Below are 22,778 nucleotides of genomic sequence, written 5' to 3'. Positions count from 1 at the left end.
TTTGTATTTTGATGGGCTTTTGATGACTTCTAAATCAATTGCTCGTTACAGTAAAAAGAAGTAATGTTTTTTTGAACCTGACAGCAAAAATAACTTGAAGCACCAACTTAATAATAATAGATCACCAATATAAGTTAATGATTTTATGCTATACTATCAAAGTTTAAAGGTAAATTATTGTGTATTGGGAGATGGTATAAAATGTATGTTCTAATGCGTAGGATGTATACAAAGATACGTACATACATGAAAGTCCTTAGAGGAACAAATTGTTATGTCTTCTGTTTGACTGTTTACCAAATAATATTTGGTTTTATTTTCCAGGGATCGGTGAATTTTAAATTTGGAGTCCTCTATGCTAAGGATGGTCAGCTTACAGGTGATGAAATGTTCAGTCATGGTGAGTTTTCCACCTTCTCCTTAATTGTTTTGCTCATCTAAAAAAAAAAAAAAAAAAAGGTATGTTTATTATTTGTTACCCTGTTCTGTCCGTTTCCTCAGTATTTGCTGGGGCTCTGCTTACCCAAGCTTTGGGTAAAACAAGCTTTGGGTTCCTTCTGTCCCACTGGGTGTTGCCCAGTTTGGTTGCATCGGGTGAAATTCACCCTGAGCCCTTACAGAACCAGCTCAAACCACGTGAGAGCCATTCGCAGCTCTCTCAGGACACCCGGAGGAGGATGGGTGACGTTTCTGAGCATCTGGCAAGTGTACTTCTATCAAAACTCGGCCTGTGACATTTCTGGGGAAAACCCTTCTGTATCCTGGAGGGTTCCTCAAACTCTGTTGAGGATCCAGGTAGCAGTTGCTCACCTGGATGGTTCCAGCTCCTCAAGTTAACACTTGTACTCTTGCCCTGTAGTTTAGATCTATTGTAGTTTTGTTATTTTGCACGATTTTACGTCTTTGGAAAATAACGTGCGTTTCACTCTTTGGAACCTCTCGGATCATTCCTTGGTGCAGCACCACCTAATGGGACACTTGGCTGCTGTGCTGAAGGGCTTGGTTACTAGGATTGTAAATCCCGGAGAGTTTGTAAGTCTTCTGTCCCCAGGGAGGTGTCACGCTTTGTTCACTCTGTTTGTCAGGTGCTGCTTCTCGTCGGAAGTATTAACTTCAAACTGCCCTGTTCTTTTTTTAACTTTTTTTCCTGGTTCTCTCCGTAGGGCAGGGAAGGACTCTCGTATCCCGGTCGTCAGACTCAGCGCTGCCCGAGAAGATACAGAGAGTGTAAAAATCATAAGAAGCAAATAGGACTGCAGAGGAAACAAACTGGAGAGAACAAAAGGTGATATTGTTCTCCTTAGCCTGGATTAGAAACATCCCCTGTGCTTTGATGCCGGTGGCTGCCAGGGGCTCGTTAGGTCTTTTTAGGCAGCTGTAGGTGTTCACTTGTAGGTTCTATTTTTTGGCAAAGGACCATGAGAGAAGTTTATTTCTACATCCAAATAAACATTCATCTTATCTGAACATAACCTGTCATCCCATTTCTGACGTTAAGGACTCCTGTATAAATACTTGGGGAGGTTTTCTTTGTCGTTTCTGAATGGTTCCATTTTGGTTCCATCTACCTGCCGGATACTTGAACGAGTCTGAGGTGGTTTAATTGCATACTGCTTCCTTGAAATTCTGTTGGTCTCTGCTTGGAACCCTTCTTGTAGTGCTTAATGCAAGACTTCTGATGGTGTTTTCTTGCCTGTTTGTGTTTAAGGTCGTGCTCTGATGCATTTACAGAAACCATGGCAGGAGAGAGTCAGCTGCTGGAGAAGAGGAGACAGTATTATCCCTGGGCAGCATAGAACTGCGCTACTGCTGTGTCATCAGCTGTGTCTGCACTGAAAGTAGCCACCTTCACTTGTAGGTAGCTCCTTGGTGCTTTAGGACACGCTGAGGGATTTATTCCTTTTGGGATCCACGATGAGAATTCCCAAGAGAGGTAGTAATAAGGTATGAGATTGGAAAAAAGCCTGTGTCCTTGGAATGTTGTTGTCAAAAGTTAATTTTTCCTTCTTTCTTAGCCAGTAGTCAGCTTTTTGCTTTATTTTTTGTGGGATCAGTATTTGATTGTTTAAAAAATGGCTTCAAAATAACTGCAGCGGCTGGCCACCAGGACCTTGTTCAGATTTGCCTATTTGCTTGTAGCTAAAACGTTTCCATATTGTTTCTCATTCTATTGAAGAAACTGCTGCCCAGTCAACTAAGAACTGAACATCTATCTGTCTGGGACATGGGGAGAGGATTTAGGTCGTGTCTTTGTTTCCAGAAAAAAGTTCCAGTGTAGTTTCTAACTAGAGGCAAAGGGGGGGTGAAGACTCGGGGCTCTGATGCCGTTGGGGGCACCCCGAGGTGCCCAGGAGAGGGAGCCCCACTGCGGTGCAGGAGCAGGTATGTTATCACGTACTAGAGAGCAAATTATAAACAGAAATATGAAAATTATAAATATAAAAATATTTTTTAAGTCGTTAAATAAAGCGGGGTTTTTTACTTGTCAATAGGCAGGGTTTTGATGATAAAAATGATAAATACAAAGAATATGAAGGTAGAAATCTAAGTCTAGAAATATATCATAAATACATACAGATAAAGTTTAAAACTAGAAGAAAAAAATCAGTTGCAGCAGTAGATACGATACATAATATAAATAATACTTTAAATACATGTCTAGAATTTTATAGATATTATATACAATTATTAATAGATTGCATCAAAAGAAACTATAAATATAAATGTGAATATAATTATGCAAAGTATAAAATTATTTCGATATCGTTTAAAAGAAGGCTTTTATTGTATTTATTTGGTTAGAGATGGGGTTTTTATTTGGATTAATAGAAGTATTCTAGAAATATAAATCTAACTATAGAAAGATACAATCGATAGAGAAAGATATTTCTAAAAACACAACCGAACGACGCCGCCTTCGGGGGAATCGCACGAGCTCGGCCGAAGCAAGGCGAGAGCGGCCGACCCTGACGGCCTCGAGCGAACCGGGGCGAGCGGAGCCGAGGCGCGCCCAAGGCACAGAGCGGCTGGGAGTTGGGCCGAAGCGAGGCGAGCTCTGCCGAAGAGGCGAATGCAGGCGCCAAGAGCCGAGTTGAGGCGACAAGAGCCGACTCGAGCCGAGCGTCTCCGGAGCGAGCCGAGCTCCGCCGAGCGCAGCATCCCGGGCAGGGCGAGGCGCCGGGCCGGGCTCGGGGTGCAGCCGGGGCTCTGGGGGGCTTCCCCGCCTGTCCCTCTCTCTAGCCCTCCTTCCTTCTCCCCGTATTCGCCTTCTCTCGCTCCCTTTCCCCCATTCCCTCTCCCCCCACAAACCCGGCTCCTTCCTGTCCTGTCCCTAGCCCGCTACTCCCTTCTGTTCCCCCTCTCTCCTTCCTCTGCCCAGCCTCCCTGTACCCTCGTCCCGGGCTTTCCCTTCCCGTCCCGCTTTCCTGCGCAGCCCGAGCTCCCTCGCCGCCCTTTCTCATGCGCTGCTCTCGCTCCTCTCTTCCCGTGCCCCCTTTCCTTCTTTGCCCCGCAGCCGCGGGGCTCGGGCTGCCGGAGAGTAAAGCCCCGAGGGCCGGAGCCCGGCGCCCCTGGGCCCTTGCAGGAGTCCCCGCGCGGGGCCGGAGGCTCTCGGCGGATCCCCCCGTGCCGCTCAAGCAGCCCGGCCGACAGCGCCGGAGCTGCGGCTTTGCCGGCATCGCGCTGAGAGCGGCCCCCGCCCTGTGCCGGGCCGTCCCCGCCGTCTGTGCCGCTCCCTCTCTCGCTGCCCCCGGCCCGTGACAGCGAGGCTGGGCAGGAACCTCAAGCCTTCTGGGGGCTGCCCCCGCTTTCTTGTTGCAGCAGAATCCCTTGCTGGGGCCATGCGCGTGTGGGAAGGGCTTGGGGGAAGCGCTGCGCTGCTGTCCAGGGCAGTCGGATTCGTTCTGAGCCTTCTTTGGGGGTCAGGAAAAGGGGGGGGGGGGTGAAGACTCGGGGCTCTGATGCCGTTGGGGGCACCCCGAGGTGCCCAGGAGAGGGAGCCCCACTGCGGTGCAGGAGCAGGTGGGGGGCGGGCGAGGGGCGGGGGTCACGCTGGGTGCCGTCCCCCAGAGGGACCCAAAGCTGCCACCAAATGCACAGGGAGGGAGGGGTGAGTGGGTGTAGGATGCTAAAACCTGGCAAGGCGTTCGGTTTTCTAGGTATTGCTAAAGAATAGGAATTGGTCTCTAAACTCAGCTGGGGAGAAACCCTCTCTACGCACTCATTTGTTTCCAGGAATGTAGAAGGTTCCGACTGGAGATGGGTAGTAGTTCTGAAGATATTGCCGTGAGGTTTTGATCTAGGAACGGACCGAGCTGTGCCCTGGAACCCTCAGAACAGCTGCAGGGGCTGAAGGCGATAGAAGGGGCTCTCTGGCACCTTTTGCCTCCGTTCTCTGCCAGCGCCCAAATCGTGTCGCAGTCCCGGAAGAGGCGCTTGTCATCCCGAGAGCCAAAAGGAAGACGTGTAAAATCCCAGCTCTGCCTTGGGTTTCGTGTGGGTTTTTTACTTCGTATTGATGTCATTCCAGAGAGCAAGGAAAGAAGAAATGTGACCGGGTCCCACTATTACTGTGTGAAGGCTTTCTTGAAAGGCTGCTGTATTTCTATTGTCTTTTCCCACTCCAAGCTTGACTTTTCCCTTCGTTTTTCGAGCTCTGCTGCATTGGGTGTCCCAAGGAGGGCGGGGTTCCTCAGCAGGGCTCTTAGGAGGTGGCGCTGATTCTGCTATTTCTGAAGGCGTCTCAAAGCGTGCTACCAGAATGACAGTTTTGTGCACTGGAAAGCTTTCCCTCAGTGCCATCAGCGCACGTCCGTGTCTGAATTGTGGAAGCAGACGGACTAAGAACAGCCAGCACCCGGAGCAGATGTCTGTTGGCTCTGTGTCTGTGAGAAGCGGGCTGTGTGCTGAACGGGGAGAGGCGCTGTTGGAGAGTGGCATCAGCGCCAGGTGTGAGCTGTGAGGATGATGAGGGGCTCGGAGCAGCCCCAGGTGTGAGCTGTGAGGATGATGAGGGACCGGCTCCTGCCGGGGCGGGGGGGGGGCGAGGCTGTTTTAGGGCGAGGCTTCGCCTCAGCTCCCTTTTGCATGGAGCTGCTGAGAAGAGGGGTTCATGGGGGGCTCCCGGGGCTGTCTCATGGAAGGACTGCGAGAGCTTCTCGCAGCGTCTGGGCGGGCGAACACCTGGATACGCGCTTGGAGACGCGGAGCATCGCTTCAAGGAGGTGCCGAGGGACGAATCTTTGTGCCGGGAAGCAGCAGCCGAACGGGTGAGCGCGTGTGGATTTGGAGCGGGGACTTTGGTCCTTTCCCTTTTCGATTTGATCTTGGCAGTCCCCCCTCCCCGGTTCCCCAGGAACAAAACCGGAGCTTGTGAAGACAAAAGAAATGAAGGAGAGGCAAGCAGCTACTCTCCTGATATTGTCTGTGTTCGAACTGGGAGGGATCCGCCTTCACCTGCGGTTCGAAGGGTGTTGATTGAAGGAAAACCTGCCTTTTCCCGGCTGTTAGGGGTATCCCAGGGGTGACAGGGAATCCCTGCGTTCCATTTGAACGAGAATGGGCAAAGTATTGTTGTCATCTGAGGGCTTTGATTTGAAGGCAGCCAGCCCATTTTCATCATCCTAAGGTTTAAATGGAGGGGACAGCGCTGGTGTCCCTCCTTTGCAAGGGTTTGAATTGAGGTCCAAATCCCCCTTTCCACACGGCTTGAAGGATTTCATTGGAGGAAAGCCCCTTCTTTTCTGCTCTCCTAGGGGATGAACTTGAAGGGGAGAACCCATTTCTTTGCCCTTGTTGAAGCGAGGTGAGCGCCGCCCGCGGCGTCAGTTTCGGGGTTCAGTTGCGGGAAGCCGCAGCTCTGGCAGCGTTTGCAGGGCTGCAGTCGGGGCTGTGCCGCTGCATTTGAGGGCGCTTCTTGTGGCCGCGGCCCGGGCCGGAGCGTTGCCGCTCGGGAGCGCTGCCGGCCCGGGCCGGGCGGTTGCCGAGGCGCACGGGGAATTTGGCGCGGCAGCGGCGGAGCCGCTCTGCCGGTGCGAGCCGCCGTGCGGAGCCGAGGGCGGCTGGCGCCGGGCCGGCCGAGGGCGGCAGAGGCGGCGCGGGCGCTGCTGCGCCGGCCCGGCCGGTGCCCGCCGCTCTGTCCGCTCCGGGCGCGGGGCTCGGGCGCCGCCGGGGTCCCCCGGGCAGGGGGAGCGGGCGGGGGCGGGGGGGTCTCCGGGGCGGCGCCGCCCCTGCGCGCCGGAGGAGCCGCTTTGCCGCCGGGAGCCGCGCTCCGTCCGGGGCCGGCAGCGCGGAGTTCGGCTGCCGCAAGTTCTTGGGTGTCGTGGTTCGGAGGTGCTCTGTAGGGATCGATCGCACGGTTTTGTGTGGGTCGCAGTGGGTGTGCGCTAAGGGCTCTGGCGTTCTTCCTGAGCGGTACGGTTCTCGGTTCAGGTGGTGACGATAAAGGTTTGGTTTGAATCGAGTTCTGTAGTCGGATATTTTTTCTGCCGGGCGTTTCTGTTTTTAAAGGCGTGCAATGGTTTCTACGGGTCGTTGCGCGAAGCAGCGGCTCGGATTTTAATTCTGTCGCGGTGGCTTTTATTAGCGTGGGCGTGTAGCGTTTGTTTCGGTGGGGTCGAGGTGGCGTCGTGTCGTTAATAGCAGCGGGGTTTTTAAAATCTCTCTAATTGCGTTCGTGTTTATCGTCTTCCAGGGCTGTTATTTATTTGGTTTGTTTGATTGTAGTGTATGTTTTATTGTTACGGGATCATTTGGGAGATATTGTTAATGGTTGCGTTTCTCTTTAGGCTTTGTGTTTATTTCTGGGTGGTATTTTTATTTTGATCGAATGAGGCTCTATGCGTTTATTCTTCAGCTGGGAATAATTTTTTTGTTGTAAATTAAAGTTGATTTGGTTTGGGGGACTTTTGTTTTACAAATGTATTTTCTTTTCTTTTTTTTTTCATTTTTTGTTGTCCTTTGACGTATTTGGTGGTTGTTGATCAGTTTTATTTTTGGGAACGTGGGTGTTTATATGGTGGGTCTTTTTAAGTAGTTTTTTTTTTATTTGGGTAGTTATTTTCTTATTTTTTAGTTGTTGAGATTTTTTTTTTTCTATTTCGTTAGTTAATTCGCTTTCTAAAGTACTTTTGACAGAGTATTGCTTATTCCTTGAGTTAGTGTAGATGTAGAATTTTGGTTATTTTTTTAATAACGTTCAGGGTCAGTGGCACTGTTGGGAGTTGAGTGAGTTGCTTTGGATTTTTTTAGAGGCTTTTGTGATTTGCTGCGTGTGTTTCTCCAGGGTTTTCTTTTCGTTTGGTTCCATTTTTCTGATGTGATGAGAACTGTCAGTGAAAAGAGTGTTGTGTGTTTTTTTCGCTGGCAGTTGTTTGGCTGGTGGAGGTATCTTGATGGTTTTGGAAGACATTGCTGGGAATTCGATGCTGTTTGTTTTGTCCTTGTATTTAGGAAATGGATTTTAAATGTAAAATTCTAAGGATAGCTATCTTTAAACAAAACAAGTAGATGAGTAGAAATGGGAATAAACTTTTATTTTGATCTATTCGGTCTATATTTAAAATTTAACAGGTAACATAAGTCATGATATATTCCAATAAGATATTGTATTTTTTAATAGAGTATTGTGTATGTTTATAGATATATCAATAGAGATGATAAATATAAACACAACTCAAACGAAATTTTAAATATAGAAATGTATTGCGAATCTATGCAGATATAGATATAAAATTATTAAAGGATTGTAAATCTAAAGTGACATAAATCCATACAACACATAATACAAGTGATACTGTATATATCTTCTTATATATTATAGGAAGTAGCTATAAAATAGTTATATATATAGTACAACACTATGATATAATATCTAAAACATTAGAGATAGGGTAAATATAAATACAACAATATTATTAAAAGTAGTTTAAAAGAAAGGATGGTTTTGTTTTTTATTTGGCAAAAGCAGGGGTTTTATTATAAAAACTACAAATACAAATAATAGAAAGGTAGAAATCTAATTGTAAAAATATCTCATGAATACATCAAGGTTGATATAAAAATTGAAAATATTAGAAAAAATAAGTTGTAGCAGTAGATATGGTACATAATAAAAATAATAATTTATCTCTATGATGTGAATAATATATATGTGAGATGTAATTATGAATAGAATGCATCAGTATAAACTGTGACTATAAATGTGAATATAATTATGCAAGCTATAAATATAAAACTATTTCAATATAGTTTAAAAGAAGGGTTTTTTGGTATTTGTTTGGTTAGAGATGGGATTTTTTTTTTGAATAATAAAAGTATGATAGAAATCTAGATCGAAGTCTAGAAATATACAATCAATATATAATGATATTGATAAAACCACAAAATATGAATAAATACAGATAATAGGAATAGACATAATAGATTGTATAAATGACGTAACACATCAATGTCCGGTATAAATATGCGTGTGAATAGAACTAGGGAAACTAGAACTATAAAATTTATTTAAAGAAGGTTTGAAAGAAAGGGGGCTTGTTTGGTTCTTGTTTGGTAAGAGGCAGGTTTTTGGCATTTATTTTTAGAGGAGTTTTTTGCGGGGGGGAATCGCCCCTGTTCTTTTTTTCCGCCTTGGCTGCCCGCAGCCCCAAGGCGCGCGGCGCCCCCGGCTGGGGTGGGCGGCGGTGCTGCCGCCTTGTGGGCAGAGCGCGGTACTGCAGCCCGCCGCCGCCAGGCCGCCCTCTTGGGCGTGGCGCGTGGCGGAGTTTGTTTGACCGTCTCAAAATGGCGGCCAAAAGGGCGGGCAGCCGGAGGACCGCGGTGTGTGTATCCGGATTGCCTGCACGGAACACCGACGTGGTCCCGGCGGGATTTTCTCTTGCGTTTCAGGTGTACCCGGCGCGGGCTGTGGGGTCAGCGGCGCCGCGGGCGAGCGTATTTTGGCGGGTTTCTGACCGGCATCTGAGTAATCGCCTTTCTCGGCCGAGGGGGGGGGGGGGGGTGGTTCTTTCTCAGCCGCCATCATGGGAGCGGCGCGTCGCCAATGTCGCGGAGCTTCATTGACCTTCTCAAAATGGCGGCCAAAAGCGCGGGAAAATCGCGGACCCGGGAGTCTGCCGCCCTGTGGCCAGAGCGCGGTACTGCAGCCCCCCGAGCCAGCGCCCTGCCCCTCGCCGCTGGCACGGGGCAACGACGCGGCTGCCGAGCGAGGCAAGGGCAAGGGGCGGGAGCGAGCGGCGGGCGGGGCGGGCTCGGTAAATGGCCGGCAGGGGTGAAAGACGTTCAGGAGTGCAAAAGGGACACGATGGCTGAGAAGAATGGCCGGGCGGGGCGGGCGGCCTGGCGGGGCCGCTTTCGGCGGGCGGCGGAGGCACGGTCGCAGCGCTCCGCGGGCCGGGGCCAGCAAGCGGGGGCGGGCGAGCGCCGTCGGAACGGGGCTGCACCCCCCGAGCCCGCGCACGCCCCTCTCCAGGTGCTGGAAGCGACGGCGGGCCGGAAAATCCCGGCGTGGCGGCGGCGCTGCCCGCCCTTTGTGCCGCCAGCTTTGCAAGGTAAGACCGCCCGCCCCGCCCCGTCCCGTGCCGCCGCCTCCCGGTGTCTGTAAACTTCCCTCTGGCTTCCCACTTCTCCGTGCTGGAGAGTGGGAGAAAGGTCCCTGCTGCTTGCCGTGTCCTCGGTGGGCAGAGAGCAGCTCTGACCTTGGCCGGATGGGCTGCTGAGGATTGGATCCATGGGGATGTGCTTTGATGCATTTAGTGACCTTTACAGATTTCTTTCCCCGCTTTTTTCAGTTCACAGAATCATGGAATAATTCAGGTTGGAAGGGGCTCTAAAGATCACCTCATTCCAAGGCTGCTGCCGCCGTGGGCAGGGACGTGCTTCCATAGAGCATGCCCTGTGCCAGCCAGGTGCCAGAGGAGGAAGGAAGCCCTTCCCACCTGGAGCAGAGGCTGCTGCAGCTTGGCGTAGCCTTGTGTCACCGAGCGTGTGAGACAGAAAGGCCCTTCCTTTCTGGAGGGGTAACAACACTCAAAGCTCTTTCTCGGGACAAGCAGAGCAATGGAAGGCCAAAGTAGCCTTCAGTTCTTCCAGCAGATTTGGGAACAACTTGAAGGAGAAGCAGAGCTGGCCTGGTGCCTGCCAGCTGTAGTTCCTTTTCAGGCATGACGTGCAAGTTGCCCCTAGAAGTCCAAAGGCAGCTGTTTTTGTAGCAGAAGGAAGTCAGGAGGAGGCAAAGCCACCAGCTAAGTCTGGATAACAAACTTGGCTAACCTCTTTTCCCCCCCTCCTCCAAACAGGCAATTGTGCAGCATTCAGCAGAGATCTGCCCGGGAGGAAAAGCAGAGCCAATCTCTGAGAAGGGACGTGCGAGCTCTGGCGAGGACGGCTGCTCCCCCTGGCCTTGGTGTGGGACCTCCTGAGCTGCCATTCCTGAGGTGGGAGTGTTTCTCCTCTCATCCAGCCAAGCCAGAGACCGCCTAGGGAAGGAGCAGGTAAGGTTGAAGTACTGAGATCTCCCAGGTAAGAAGTGACACGCCAAAAGGAAATGGCCTCAACTTGCAGCAGGGAAGGCTTAGATTGGATTGGAGGGACAATTTCTTCACTGAAAGGGTGGTCAGGCATAGGAGCAGGCTGCCCAGGGAAGTCCCCGTGCCTGGAGACATGTCAAGGATGTCAAGATGTGGTGTTTAGGGACCTGATTTGGGGGGGCAGCTTGGCAGTGCTGGGGCAGCAGCTGGGCTCGATGTCCTTAGAAGGCTTTTCCAACCGCAAGGATCCTATGGTTCTGGAAAGCCTTGACCCCTCTGGCTCTAGCACAGCACCTGGTTGCTGACAAAATGAGGCTGGTCATAGAGCCTGGAGGTCCCTGTGCCACAGGGAGAGGACAAGCCAGTGTCACCTGCAGGGAGGGTCTCGTCCCCAGAGAGCAGTCAGTGACTCCGTCCCTGCCCGGGGCTCTGGGTGCACCCTTGCGGGGGGGACACACCTGCCCTCCTTGCTGCTCTCGTCCTTATCCCATAGGGATTTAGCAGCAATCTTCTGTCTTTTCTTTAAAGCTGTCCTTGGGAGAGTTCAAAGAGAGGGTCATTAGTTATTTCAAAGCCTACATCTTTTACCTATTGGCACTGAAGAGAAAAGACACAAACCTGCTTTGCACCCTTCTGCCTGGAAGTCATTGTGACACAGGGAAGGGAGGAAGGGGCTGGCCGGGGTCAGCCTCTGCTGAGCCTCAGCTCTGGCTGCTCCTGCTCACTGGGTAAACCCAAAAGCTGTCGTGATCAAAAACGCAGGCGCCCTTCTGACCTGAGTCACAGGGGCCCTTTCTTCTGAATGACTCAAGATGGGAAATCATTCTTGGAGCTTCAGAAGAAAAAAAACCCCAAAACTGTAGGTACATTTGTAAGAGCGTGTATGTACGTACATTTCCTTCGATGAAGAAAATCTTAGAAATATCATGTCATGTCTGGCTTCCTAGAGAAGATCCTGAACTCTGGGCTTCTGAAAGCAAATGGCTGTGCATTTGTAGGAGCGTTTCCCTTCTTTTTATATGCCTCCCCCAGTCATCTTCTACCCTTGCCCATGGCAAGGAGAGTGTGGTGATTTGGCTGCTCCGCTCTGCCGAGGGTGTTGCAGGCTGTGTAGCAGGAGTGAGGCCTTTGTGGCTGCTCATCAGACATTTTCCTACAGCGTTCTCCCTGCAATGGTAAAATGAGACTTGTGTTAGCGAGCAGTCAAGTAGAGCAGGTAACATTAGAAAAGAATTGTTTCTGAGCTGCTGTACACTAGCACGTGTTTCCCCTTTCCGGCAGAGTGCAGCTGCCCAAGAAGGGATTTTTTGTGGCTCAGCCAGATGTGCTCCTGCCTCCCACCGAGACGCTGAGACGGAGCTGGGTTTGCATTCCAATGTCTTGGGACAGAGGCTCATGGGAAGTTTTCTCAGCTATCCAAGGCACGGAGCCCTGGAGCCAAGTCAGCCTGAGCTGCTGCGTGCTTGCTGTGAGCCTTGAGGTGAGCGCGCATCATTGCGGGCTTGGGATCGATTGAAATGCGCTAAGGAAACCAGCTCTGGCGAGGGAGGGAGGGAGGGAGGGAAATGCTCTCTTAACATGTGCCAATGCTTCTGTCAAACTCATCAGGGCAGGACAGCGTTCAGACTGAAAGTGTGAGAAGATGTGCAGTGAGACAGAGAATGTGACAGGAGCACCAGACTCACAAGTGCACGAATTTTGCTTTTGGCTTGGATTTAAACTCAGAAGTTGTAAGGAATTTGGGAAGGAGAAGGGACATTTCAGAAGGAGAAGAAGAAAAAGAAGTTGTTGTTGTTACAGCCCTGGCAAAATCTTTGGTTCGAGCTAATAAAGGAAGTTAGTTGAAATAAAAAAAAAAAGAAAAAAAACGTGGGTTTTTTTCCCTCACTGTTGTATTTGTTGGTGGTAGATGGTGTGTTGTTTTATTTCTTGGTCTTATTAACTCTGTGTAAATAGTTTTTTGAGTGAAGCTCACTTTCTGGACGGGTTGGTTTGTATTTGAGGTAGGATTAATTTCAAGAGGTTTCTTTCCTAGACTTCTGACAGGTATTCCTGGGATTTTGGTTTTGTTTACTGTATGTATCAACAGAGAGATTTGGTAGGGCCAGCTGGGCTGCTGGAGTTTTGGGTGTTAATTTATTAGATGGCTTTTGTTAATCACAGAATAATTATATAAGTTAACAGCAAATTACCCAATTTATCTAGGTATGCTACCTAAACACAATGCTTTATGTCTTACAATTTTTCTGTTCTTCTGCTCCTAGTAGTTGTGTCAAAAAAGAAAGCGCTGTTATTTTTCTGAAGAGCTTTCTTCTTTAACAAGGCCTTTCCTCCCTTTGAATTTGAGTCAGAGGAGCCAAACAGCTGCAGCTGCTCTGGGGGCTTTTATATTCAGTGGGATTAGCCCCCTCCCTTTTCCCAGGCATCATGGGAATGGGAGGCGGGCACCATCAGGGCTATATTAACCCCAGCCTTTGCTGAGGGGCTTCATTCCCTCTCTGGGATGTGCTGGGGTAAGGGCTCTCCTGTCATTTCAGTGAAGAGGCTCTTTCAGCTTATCTCAGCTTGCTTTCAGCAGGTGTTTCTGGGCATCTAAAGCAACAGAGGCTTGGAAGATCCTGTGAAGAAAATGGCATGGAATACAGGGAGTATTTAAGTTCACGATTTTGTGTTTAGGGGTGGTAAAGTGCATTTGCAATTTCTGGTTTTGTTCTTGTTTTGTGTTTTTATTGTTTTTAGGAGGTGCACAGCTTCCAGAGATCCCAGGGTGTGTCAAGCACAGCACTTCTTTCAGCAGATTCATCATGTCACAGGAGGCATCTGCCCAGTGTCAAAAATGATGTTTGAGACTGAGGCTTCAGGTGAGTTGAGGGTTGTGACTGGGAGAGGGAGGGTGAGCAGGTATCCAGTTAGGAGTTATTGGGGGGCAGGGTGAGAAAGGGTGTTTATCTGAGGGCCCCCGCACACAAGGCTTTTCAGAAGCATAGCAGAGGCATTCCCATGTCTTCCTCACACAAGGTCATCCAGTGCACTCACAGGAATGCCATCTAACTTGGCTTTTCTCTAACCCAGGTGCCACTCATAATAAAGGCCACACCTTTGGAATCAGGATGAAGGTGGAGCCTGAAGGAGCCAGGCACACTCAGGAGAGGGCAAGTAGCTGACTTGCTGGGATTTGGCCCACATAACTCTGAACTCATACGTTGGTTTTGGTTTTCTTTATTGTAGCTGATTGAGAGGCTAACAGGCCATCACGGGGCCCTCCGAGGCAGACTCATTTCAGGTGCAACGTGGATTCACATCGCCGATCATCCAAAAGATAAGTCGGGGCCACGGCCTGGAGATGGGAGAGCAGTGGGTTGGGAGTTCCTGGGACAGATGGAAAAATTAGCAGAGGGAAAAGCAATCTTCTCCAAGGGGCCTCTTAGGACAGCTCAAGGGAGAGACTCCACATTTGATGGCAGCGTGCAGGCGGGCAGGGCAGAGCAGTTCCGGTCCACGTCGTGTTGTCCGGTGTACCGTGTTACCTACTGTGTCTTTGGGGTCCCTTTTGCCTTTTCCCCTCGAGGCCCTCACCACAAGCATAATGTGTCGTGTTTAACGTCCCCCCGTTTGTCACGTTCTGTGTCACGGGTGTCTGCACATGTTTGTGCCGGAGCTGCTCTGCCCTGCCGCAGAGGCTGCTGCAATAGGACAAGGCTCAGGGACAGGCAGTTTGTGGGGTGTCGCCGGACTCTAGATGATATTCCTAGATAGACAGAAGATGTTTGGAGCTGTGAAGATATCCTGCAGCCCTTTGACGTTTGTCCTCGCTTTCTTTCAGACGCAGAAGGATAAAATCCAGGGCAAAATCCATCCACCCATCCCGAGTGAGGAGGTTCCCCCGAGCAGGTCAGTCACCGTTTGTCTCTGCAGGGGGAGTGTAAAGTGTGACTCTGTTACAGCTCTGTTCTTTTTCTTTTTAGGAAGTAAAGCTGGACATCAGCAGTCAAGGTGAGGTGGGCAAGGTGAGCATTGAGTAGCGTACAGAAGCAGTTGTTATTGCTCCAGTCTCACTTTCTGGTGCAGCTCTAAGCATCTGTTCCTGTTTCTGCGCTTTAGGCAATCCACTCGGAGTACGCCGAGCCCCAGTCACCAACCGGCCGACGCACCGGGTGTGCCGCTCTCCCGAGCCCTGGGGAAGTATCACGGGACTCGGCGATGAAGCCTCTGCCTTTTCTGTTTAAAGGTGTCACCAGGGCAGCCTTCAGCAATGGCCGAGGAGTTGTGGTGAGTCAGGGAAGTAGGGAGGAGGAGCGAGGCTCCGCTCAGGTTTCAGCAGCGCCACATCACCTCGTCTCCTCTTAGCCCAGGCGTACCCACGACGATGGCGTCAGCCTCCGAGTGTGGCTGAAGCGTGCGGCCCCAGGAGCCGGGCATTCTTGGGAAAACAGTGAGTGGCAGAATTGTTGGGTTTTGGCCAACGTGCTGCTGAGGTTATGCATTGATATTTCGTTTTCTTTATTGGAGCAGACGAAGAAACAGCAGGAAGCTGTTTAACAACAGTGCCAGCAGGACCTTCCCAGCTGTCGAGGCAGCCTTCCCTTGCACCTGACACAGACCGGCATCCCCAGATGTCTGAGAGATAAGTAGAGGGCTACGACCCACAGAGGGGATGAAACCAGGGCGCAGTGCAGGGACCCACCGGGAGGGGTTTCTGAGTCCGCTTTGGAGACGGGGGTGTCCACGAAGCGGCCCCTTAGGCTTGGGGGGGAAATAAAAGCAAAGTCTCACTTTTGATCTCAGTGCTGAGGTGCGCAGGGCAGAGCAGTGCCGGTGTGTATTGTGTCAATTGTCTATTGAGTGTTCTGTGTGGTTGGATGTGTCATGTCCTTTACCTTAGGCCTTTGAGGAGCCAAGCAGAAACCCTGGCATCACTGTTAGCATCTGTAATCTCAGCGTTCCTCGGCCTGGTACCCAGACCATTGACCTTTTGACTCGGTAGCTCCGACAGGCATCAGAATTGCATCTCTCTTTGGAAGCATCCAGTCAGGTGGCTTTTCAGGTCTTGTTCTGAGCTGCACGGACAGCCGTGCTCCTCAATGCTCCATTTCAACGGATTAGGCTTTGTAAGAATGCGAGGTTAGGGAGAGGATTCTGACCGTAGGATTCCTGGGTATCCATCTTTGCAGTTCTTGGAATAAATCCTTCAGCCAGCATCTTCCTCCAGGGTTCTCTGAGCCTCATCAGGTTGCCATCAGTCTCACCTCGGTCATCTCCTTTTGCATTCTCTCAGTCCCTGCAGCCACTTTCCTTGCCAGGAGCTTTCTGTCCCTGTTGTGTCCCCCCTGTCTGTCATGTCCTGTCCCGTGTCATGGGTGTCAGCACACACATTTGTGCCGGAGCTGCTCTGCCCTGCCGCATAGCCCGGTGCAATAGGGAAGTCCCTGGGAGTTTGTAATGTGAGGTGTAGTTGGACTCTAGATGGGATTTGTAGATGGACACAAGACGTCTGGAGCTCCTAAGTTATCCTGCAACAGTTTGAGTTTTGTCCTAACTTTTTTTTCAGATTCAGATGGATTAAATGTGTGCCAGAGGGCCCCATCCCGGGTGAGGGGTTTCCCCCGCGCAGGTGAGGCCCCGTTTGTCTCTGCAGCAGAAGTGTAAATGATGCCTCTGTTACAGCACTGTTCTTTGTCTTTCTTTTTAGGAAGCAAATGTGGATACCAGCAGTCAAGGTGAGCAGTGGAGAGAAGCAGTTGTTATTGCTCAGGTCTCAATTTCTGGTGCAGCTCTAAGCTTCCATTCTCGTTTGTGCGCTTTAGGCAATCCACTCGGAGTATGCCAAGCCCCCGTCACCAACCGGCCGATGCACCGGGTTTCCTGCAAATGTGAGCCCTGTGGATGCATTACAGGACTTGGTGATGAAGCCCTGAACTTTTCTATTTAAAGGTGCCATCCTGGTGGCCTCTGGCAAGTGCTGAGGAGTTGTGGTGAGTCAGGGAAGTAGGGGGGAGGAGCGAGGGTCCACTCAGGTTTCAGCCATGCCAAATCACCTCATCTCCTCTTAACCCAGGCATCCCCTGTGGCGACGGCCTCGGTCTCTGAGTGTGCCCAAAGCGTGCGGCCCGAGCAGCTGAGCGTTCTTAGGAGCACGGTGAGTAGCAGACTTGTGGGGTTTTGGCCAATGTGGTGCCACGATCCGGCATTGATGTTTGTTTTTCTTTAATATAGCTGTCTAAGAGACACCAGCCCGGTGCCAGCAGGACCTTCCCGGCTGACGAGGTTTCCTTTCTTCGCACCTGAGACCGGCATCCCCGGATGTCTGAGAGAGAAGTAGAGGGCTAGGACCCTCAGGGGGGATGAAAGCAGGGTGCTGGTTTGGGAAATACTGGGATGGGTTTTTGAGTCCACTTTGGAGGTGGGGGGGTGTCCATGAAGCAGCCCCTTAGGCCACATAAAAGCCAAGTCTCACTTTTGATCCCAGTGCTGCGGTGCGCAGGGCAGAGCGGTCCCGGTGTGTATTATGTCCCTTGTCTATCGTGCCTTGTGTGTTGTTTGGGTATCTCATGTCTCTTACCTTAGCCCTTTGAGGGGCCTGTCAGAAACCTTGGCATTGTTCTTATCCTCTGTGATCTCTGCATTTCTTGGTCCGCCACCCATGCCATACAACCTTTGCCTGGGGAGCTCAGACATGTATCAGAATTGCATCTCTCTTTGGAAGCATCCGGTCAGATGTCTTGTCAGGTCTTGTTCTGAGCTGTACAGACAACTATGCCCTGCCAGGATCCATTATGGCAGATTAGGGCTTGAAAGAATGTGAGGACAGGTAGAGGCTTCTGACCGTAGGATTCTCGGGCATCCATCTTTGCAGTTCTTGGAATAAATCATTCAGTTAGCATCTTGTTCCTCCAGGGTTCTCTGAGCCACGTCAGCTTGCCATCAGTCTCACCTCGGTCATCTCATTTGGCATGCTCTCGGTCCTTGCAGTTATCCTTTTTGCCAAGAGATTTCTGTCTGTGTTGTGTGTCCATTGTTTGTCGTGTCCTGTGTGTCCTGTGTCACGGGTGTCCGCACGTATTTGTGCCGGAGCTGCTCTGCCCTGCCGCATAGCCTGGTGTAATAGGACAAGCCCTGGGGGGTTGAAATTTTTCATGTGGGGTGTACTTGGACTCTAGATGCTGTTCCTAGATTGATATAAGGTGTTTGCAGCTTTTGAGTCATCCTGCAGGTGTTTGACATATGTTCTAACTCTCTTGCAGGTGCAGATGCATTGCATCCACGGCAGAGCACCCCATCCTGGGTGAGGGGGTTCCCCTGAGCAGGTCCGTCCCCATTTGTCTGTGCAGGGGGAGTGTCAAGTGTGGCCCTGTTACAGCGCTGTTCTTTGTCTTTATTTTTAGGAAGTATAGCTGGATCTCAGCAGTCAAGTTCAAGAGGGTAAGGTGAGCAGTGAGCAGTAGCCTTTCTTGTTGCTGAGGTCTCAATTCCTGGGGCAAGTCTAAGTCTCCATTCTCGTTTTTGTTCCTTAGGCCATCTGCTCGGAGCATGCCAAGCTCCCATCCCCAACGGGCCGACGGACCGGGTTTGCCGCTCTCACGAGCCCTGCGTGCCGGGCAGCCATCAGGAACTGCCGTGGAGTTGCGGTGAGTCAGGGAAGTAGGGAGGAGGAGCGAGGGTCCGCTCAGGTTTCAGCAATGCCACGTCACCTCCTGTCCTCTTAACCCAGGCGTACCCCACGACGACGGCGTCGGCCTCCGAGCGCGGCCGGAGCGTGCGGCCCGAGGAGCCGGGCCTTCTTAGGAGAAGGGTGAGTCGCAGACTTGTGGGGTTTTGGCCGATGTGGTGCCACGATCCGGCCTTGATGTTTGGTTTTCTTTAATATAGCTGTCTAAGAGACACCAGCCTGGTGCCAGCAGGACCTTCCCGGCTGACGAGGTGGCCTTTCTTCGCACCTGAGACCGGCATCCCCGGATGTCTGAGAGAGAAGTAGAGGGCCACGACCCCCATGGGGGATGAAAGCAGGGTGCTGGTTTGGGAATTACTGGGAGGGGGGGGTTTGAGTCCTCTTTGGCGGTGAGGAGTGTCCATGAAGTGGCCCCTTAGGCCCCATAAAAGCAAAATCTCACTTTTGATCCCAGTGCTGAGGTGAGCAGGGCAGAGCAGTCCCGGTGTGTATTGTGTCCCTTGTCTTTTGTGTATTATGTGTTGTTTATCATAGCCCTTTGAGGGGCATGTCAGAAACCTTGGCACCAGTCTTAGCATCTGTACTCTCAGCGTTCCTTGCCCTGGCACCGATGCCATGGAACTTTTAACTCGGTAGCTCAGACAGGTATCAGAATAGCAACTCTTCTTCGAAGCATCCAGTCAGATGGCTTTTCAGGTCTTGTTCTGAGCTGTACAGACAGCTGCACCCTGCAAGGTTCTGTTATGATGGATTAGGACTTGTAAGAATGTGGGGACAGGTAGAGGCTTCTGACCGTAGGATTCTCGGGCATCCATCTTTGCAGTTCTTGGAATAAATCATTCACTTAGCATCTTGTTCCTCCAGGGTTCTCTGAACTTCATCAGCCCGCCATCAGTTTCACCTCGGTCTTCTAATTTTGCGTCCTCTCGGTGCTTGCTGTCATTTTCCTTACCCAGAGATTTCTGTTCCTGTTGTGTCCCCGTTGTTTGTCCTGTCCTGTGTCACGGGTGTCTGCGCACACATTTGTGCCGGAGCTGCTCTGCCCTGCTGCATAGCCTGGTGCAATAGGAGAAGTCCCGGGGACTTGATGTTTGTAATGTGGGGTGTAGTTGGACTCTAGGTGGGATTTGTAGGTGGACACAAGATGTCTGGAGCTCTTAAGTTAGCCTGCAGCTCTTTGACTTTTGTCCTTTCTTTCAGGTGCAGAAGGATAAAATCCAGGGCAGAGCCCCCCATCTTGGGTGAGGGGATTGCCCTGAGCAGGTCAGTCACTGTTTGTCTCTGCAGAGGGAGCATAAATGATGGCTGTTAGAGCAGTGTTCTTTGTCTCACTTTTTAGGAAGTCAAGGCTGAGAGCAGCAGTCAAGGCCGAGTGGGCGAGGTGAGCATTGAGTAGTGTACAGAAGCAGTTGTTTTTGCTGATGTCTCAGTTTCTGGTGCAGCTCTAAGCATCTCCACTTTTTTTTTATTATTTTAGGTGGTCCGCTTGCCATCTATCCTGGCCGAGCATGCCCATTCCACGTGTGTGCAGCTTAAGGTATCAGTGTGGCATCCTTGTCAGATTTGTAGGTTGTGTTTTCACAGTGTCTGAGCATGCTTTTCTGCTTTGTTTCTTTGCAGGTGCTGTCGCTGCCCTAGGCACGCCAAGGAACGGAGGAGGGCAGGTGAGTCGGGGTTTAGGCAGGCTGACTCATAGGTGAGCGTTACACAGCAGCATGCTAAGGGTGTACCTTTTCTTTTTGCAGGTATCTTCTGGGCACCCTCTGGAGTCAAATCAAGATTTGAGGTGAGCCGGGGCAGGGGTGCGGAGGAGCCCTGGGGGTTACTGTTTTTGAGGGCAATAGTCACCTTTTCTGTTTTGTCTTAGGTGCCCTGAGGAGCCTCGTAGCCAAAGGTTGGAAAGGACAGCACCGAGGCACACACGGAGCACGTTTCATCATCCACGTCCGACCGAGGATGGATTTTGTCCTCTCATCTTCCAAAAGCGAAGTGTCGGGGCCAGTGGTTGGGAGAAGGGGACAAACCTTTACTATCACAGAGGGCAATCAGTTGTCAGCTTAGCGGAGAGGTCTGTAGTGGGGTGGGCTATCTGGAAGTAAAGGGAGAGGGTTTCCCCTCAGCCTCGCCAGGGCCTTTGCTGGGCAGGGCAGTTCCGACCCATCTCCACATTTTTGTGTACTTTGTGTCGTCCGCCTTCCTCGACTCAACATGGTCACGGATGTTTCCCCTGAGTAGCTCGCCTTCAGGTCCGGAGCTATAGCCACGGTCACCCGCCCTCGGCTTCCTTCTCTAGGCTCGCTGAGCCTCTCGAGCATCCTCTTAACTGCTGTGGCAGTAACTTCTTTTAACGAGTTACATTTCATCATCACGTGCTATCGTCATAGGGCTTCCTTTCCTTTGGCATCATCAGCCTCTGGCTCATCTTGCGCTAGGCATCTCGGGTCCCTAAGGGGACAGTGCCAGGCAGTTGCCACTTGTCTCTGTGTTATGTCACCCATGTCTATGTTATGTTGTCCGTGTCTGTGTCCGTTGTCTTCCATGTCATAGGCCTTTGTTACGTCTCGATGCTTTATCGGCACTATTCTGTGCCATATAGGCCGTGTTCTACTCACGTTCCTTTCTGGATATCCCTTCTTCTGGCATCTTTACATTTTTACTCTTTGAGACAGGAATGTCTCAAACGGACAAGATGTTCACATCCATCTTCCTTCTCACTACCAGCTTTGGTAGTGCCTTTTTTTCCATGCCCTTCTCTTGGACTGCTAGAGGGAGTGTCTTGCACCCTCCTCATGTGACTGCAGTACTTCTATAAGTTCCATCTTCTCAAGGGTATAGGACTCAAGAATTGATCTTCCAGCGAGTTATCTCAAGTCCTGGCTTTTATATTGTGTGTACCTGTGCTGGCTTATACTGTATGTACCTACACTCTATGTACACTTGCACCGTATGCATCGACTTACATTGTTGTGTGTACTTATACTGTACCACTTAAGGTTGGAGCTGCCCTGCCAGGGCACGTAGTCACAGTTAGGTAGAAGAGTTATAAAAACTTTACTGTTCATCTGTCTTTTATGGGATTTTGGGTAGAAAACTTACTGGTCCAGAGTGCAGACAAGTCCTAGCTGTCAGATAGCCACTCGTTGACCGCTTCCTGTCGTCTCACAGGTCCCTGAGGCTGCCGATTTCCCCAGAATCTACCATTTGACGTCAAGGAGCGCAGCCAGAAGATGTGTCAAGCACGTTCCTCAGCGTCTCGAGTAAGGGCCGCAGCGAGCGTGTAAGTGGGAAGAGCGTGTGAGCGTGTGTGAGAGCACGTGTCTGTGTCTGTCTGCGTCTGCTCGTCTCCGCATGTGTCAGCGCATGCTGACTGGATTACTGGATTTAACCTTGTGTGTGTGACTTTTGCTTTTCAAGTTTTTTAACTCATTTTTAAATTTAGAATAAAAAATCCCCAGCTGGGTTCCCCCCCCCCCCCCCCCCCCCCCCGGCTGTTTTTTTTTTTTTTTCCTCGGTCCCGGTCAGTCTGTGAGGCGACGTTCATCACCAAAGTTTGGGCACAGACTGTCCAGGGACCGGGGTTTTTTTGTCAAGGAGGAGGATTTTTTTGAGGCTCCCGGAAACCACGTTCCCGAGGACCAATGATTGCTGGGGTGTAATTTAGCAGTTGTGATGAGAGGGATGGTGACTTCGTGTGTCATCTGAAGGGGGTGTTAATGGTAGATGAGTGCTGTTTTTTGTGTGCTTTTGTTGGTTTGGGTTTCCTATAACAATAAATCCACATGTAATGAAAATAGAAAAAGGTTATCATCTTGTGTTAATATGTGTGTTGTGTTGTATTGCTCTGTATTGCAGGGTGAGCACAGGGTGCACTCTCTCCTCCTTGCTGTGACACCTGGGCTGGCAGGGATGACACAGTGACCTCGGCCGGCTGATGCTGCCTGTGCCATCACCTGGCACTGACGTGTTTGATGAAAATCCTTTCGCTGGGATTTTTCTCCTGAGAAGCCTCAGAACAGAAATGGAGCCAGTAACAATCTGCTGGCTGTGGAGTGTGGGCTGGAGATGGTTTAGCAACAGGGGCATCTTGGATTGGTCTCCTGTGCATTGTTTCTACTTGATGACCAATCATGGTCCAGCTGCGTCGGGGCTGTGAGCAGTCCCAGGTTTTTATTATTCATTCCTTTCCAGCTTTCTGATGTCTCCTTGCTCTTTTAGTATAGTTCTACTATCTCATTTTCTTTTAATATAATAGAGATCATAAAATAATATTTCAGCCTTCTGAAAGGTGGAGTCAAGATTCTCGTCTCTTCCCTCATCCTGGGGACCCTCATCACCACAATCAGCAGCCGAGCGGGTTTGTGCGAGCCTCTCAGTAACCCTTGGCCGGTCCCGAGTCGGCAGACACCGGGGGGGCAGCCCCGACACGGCCGAGAGAGGGGAGACACCCTCTGTGCCCCGAGGGTGCTGAGGGCACCTGGGCTGGGGGGAGAAACTCTCTGTGTGTGCCCCGAGGGTGCTGAGGGCACCTGGGCTGGCAGGGAGACACTCTCTGTGTGTGCTCCGAGGGTGCTGAGGGCACCTGGGCT

The 22,778-nt window shown here is 50.8% G+C and overlaps 2 long non-coding RNA genes across 3 annotated transcripts; both read left to right on the top strand.

The window, feature by feature from the left end:
• Window positions 1-10,320: 10,320 nt before the first annotated feature.
• Window positions 10,321-12,453, top strand: LOC136555977 (uncharacterized). The gene is made up of 3 exons (XR_010783565.1): window positions 10,321-10,490; window positions 11,808-12,006; window positions 12,135-12,453. It is a non-coding gene; the product is annotated as an uncharacterized lncRNA (long non-coding RNA).
• A 3,636-nt stretch (window positions 12,454-16,089) lies between these two features.
• Window positions 16,090-16,499, top strand: LOC136556293 (uncharacterized). Of its 2 annotated transcripts, XR_010783620.1 has the most exons (4): window positions 16,104-16,137; window positions 16,216-16,243; window positions 16,331-16,344; window positions 16,458-16,499. It is a non-coding gene; the product is annotated as an uncharacterized lncRNA (long non-coding RNA). The 2 variants fall into 2 exon arrangements; XR_010783619.1 differs by lacking the exon at window positions 16,458-16,499 and having other exon boundaries at window positions 16,090-16,137; window positions 16,331-16,443.
• Window positions 16,500-22,778: the final 6,279 nt, after the last annotated feature.

This window comes from Molothrus aeneus, chromosome 4 (genome assembly GCF_037042795.1).
Source record: "Molothrus aeneus isolate 106 chromosome 4, BPBGC_Maene_1.0, whole genome shotgun sequence".
Classification (NCBI taxonomy): Eukaryota; Metazoa; Chordata; class Aves; order Passeriformes; family Icteridae; genus Molothrus; species Molothrus aeneus.
Note: the sequence above shows the minus strand (reverse complement) of the source record. Positions and strands in the feature narration are given on the sequence as shown.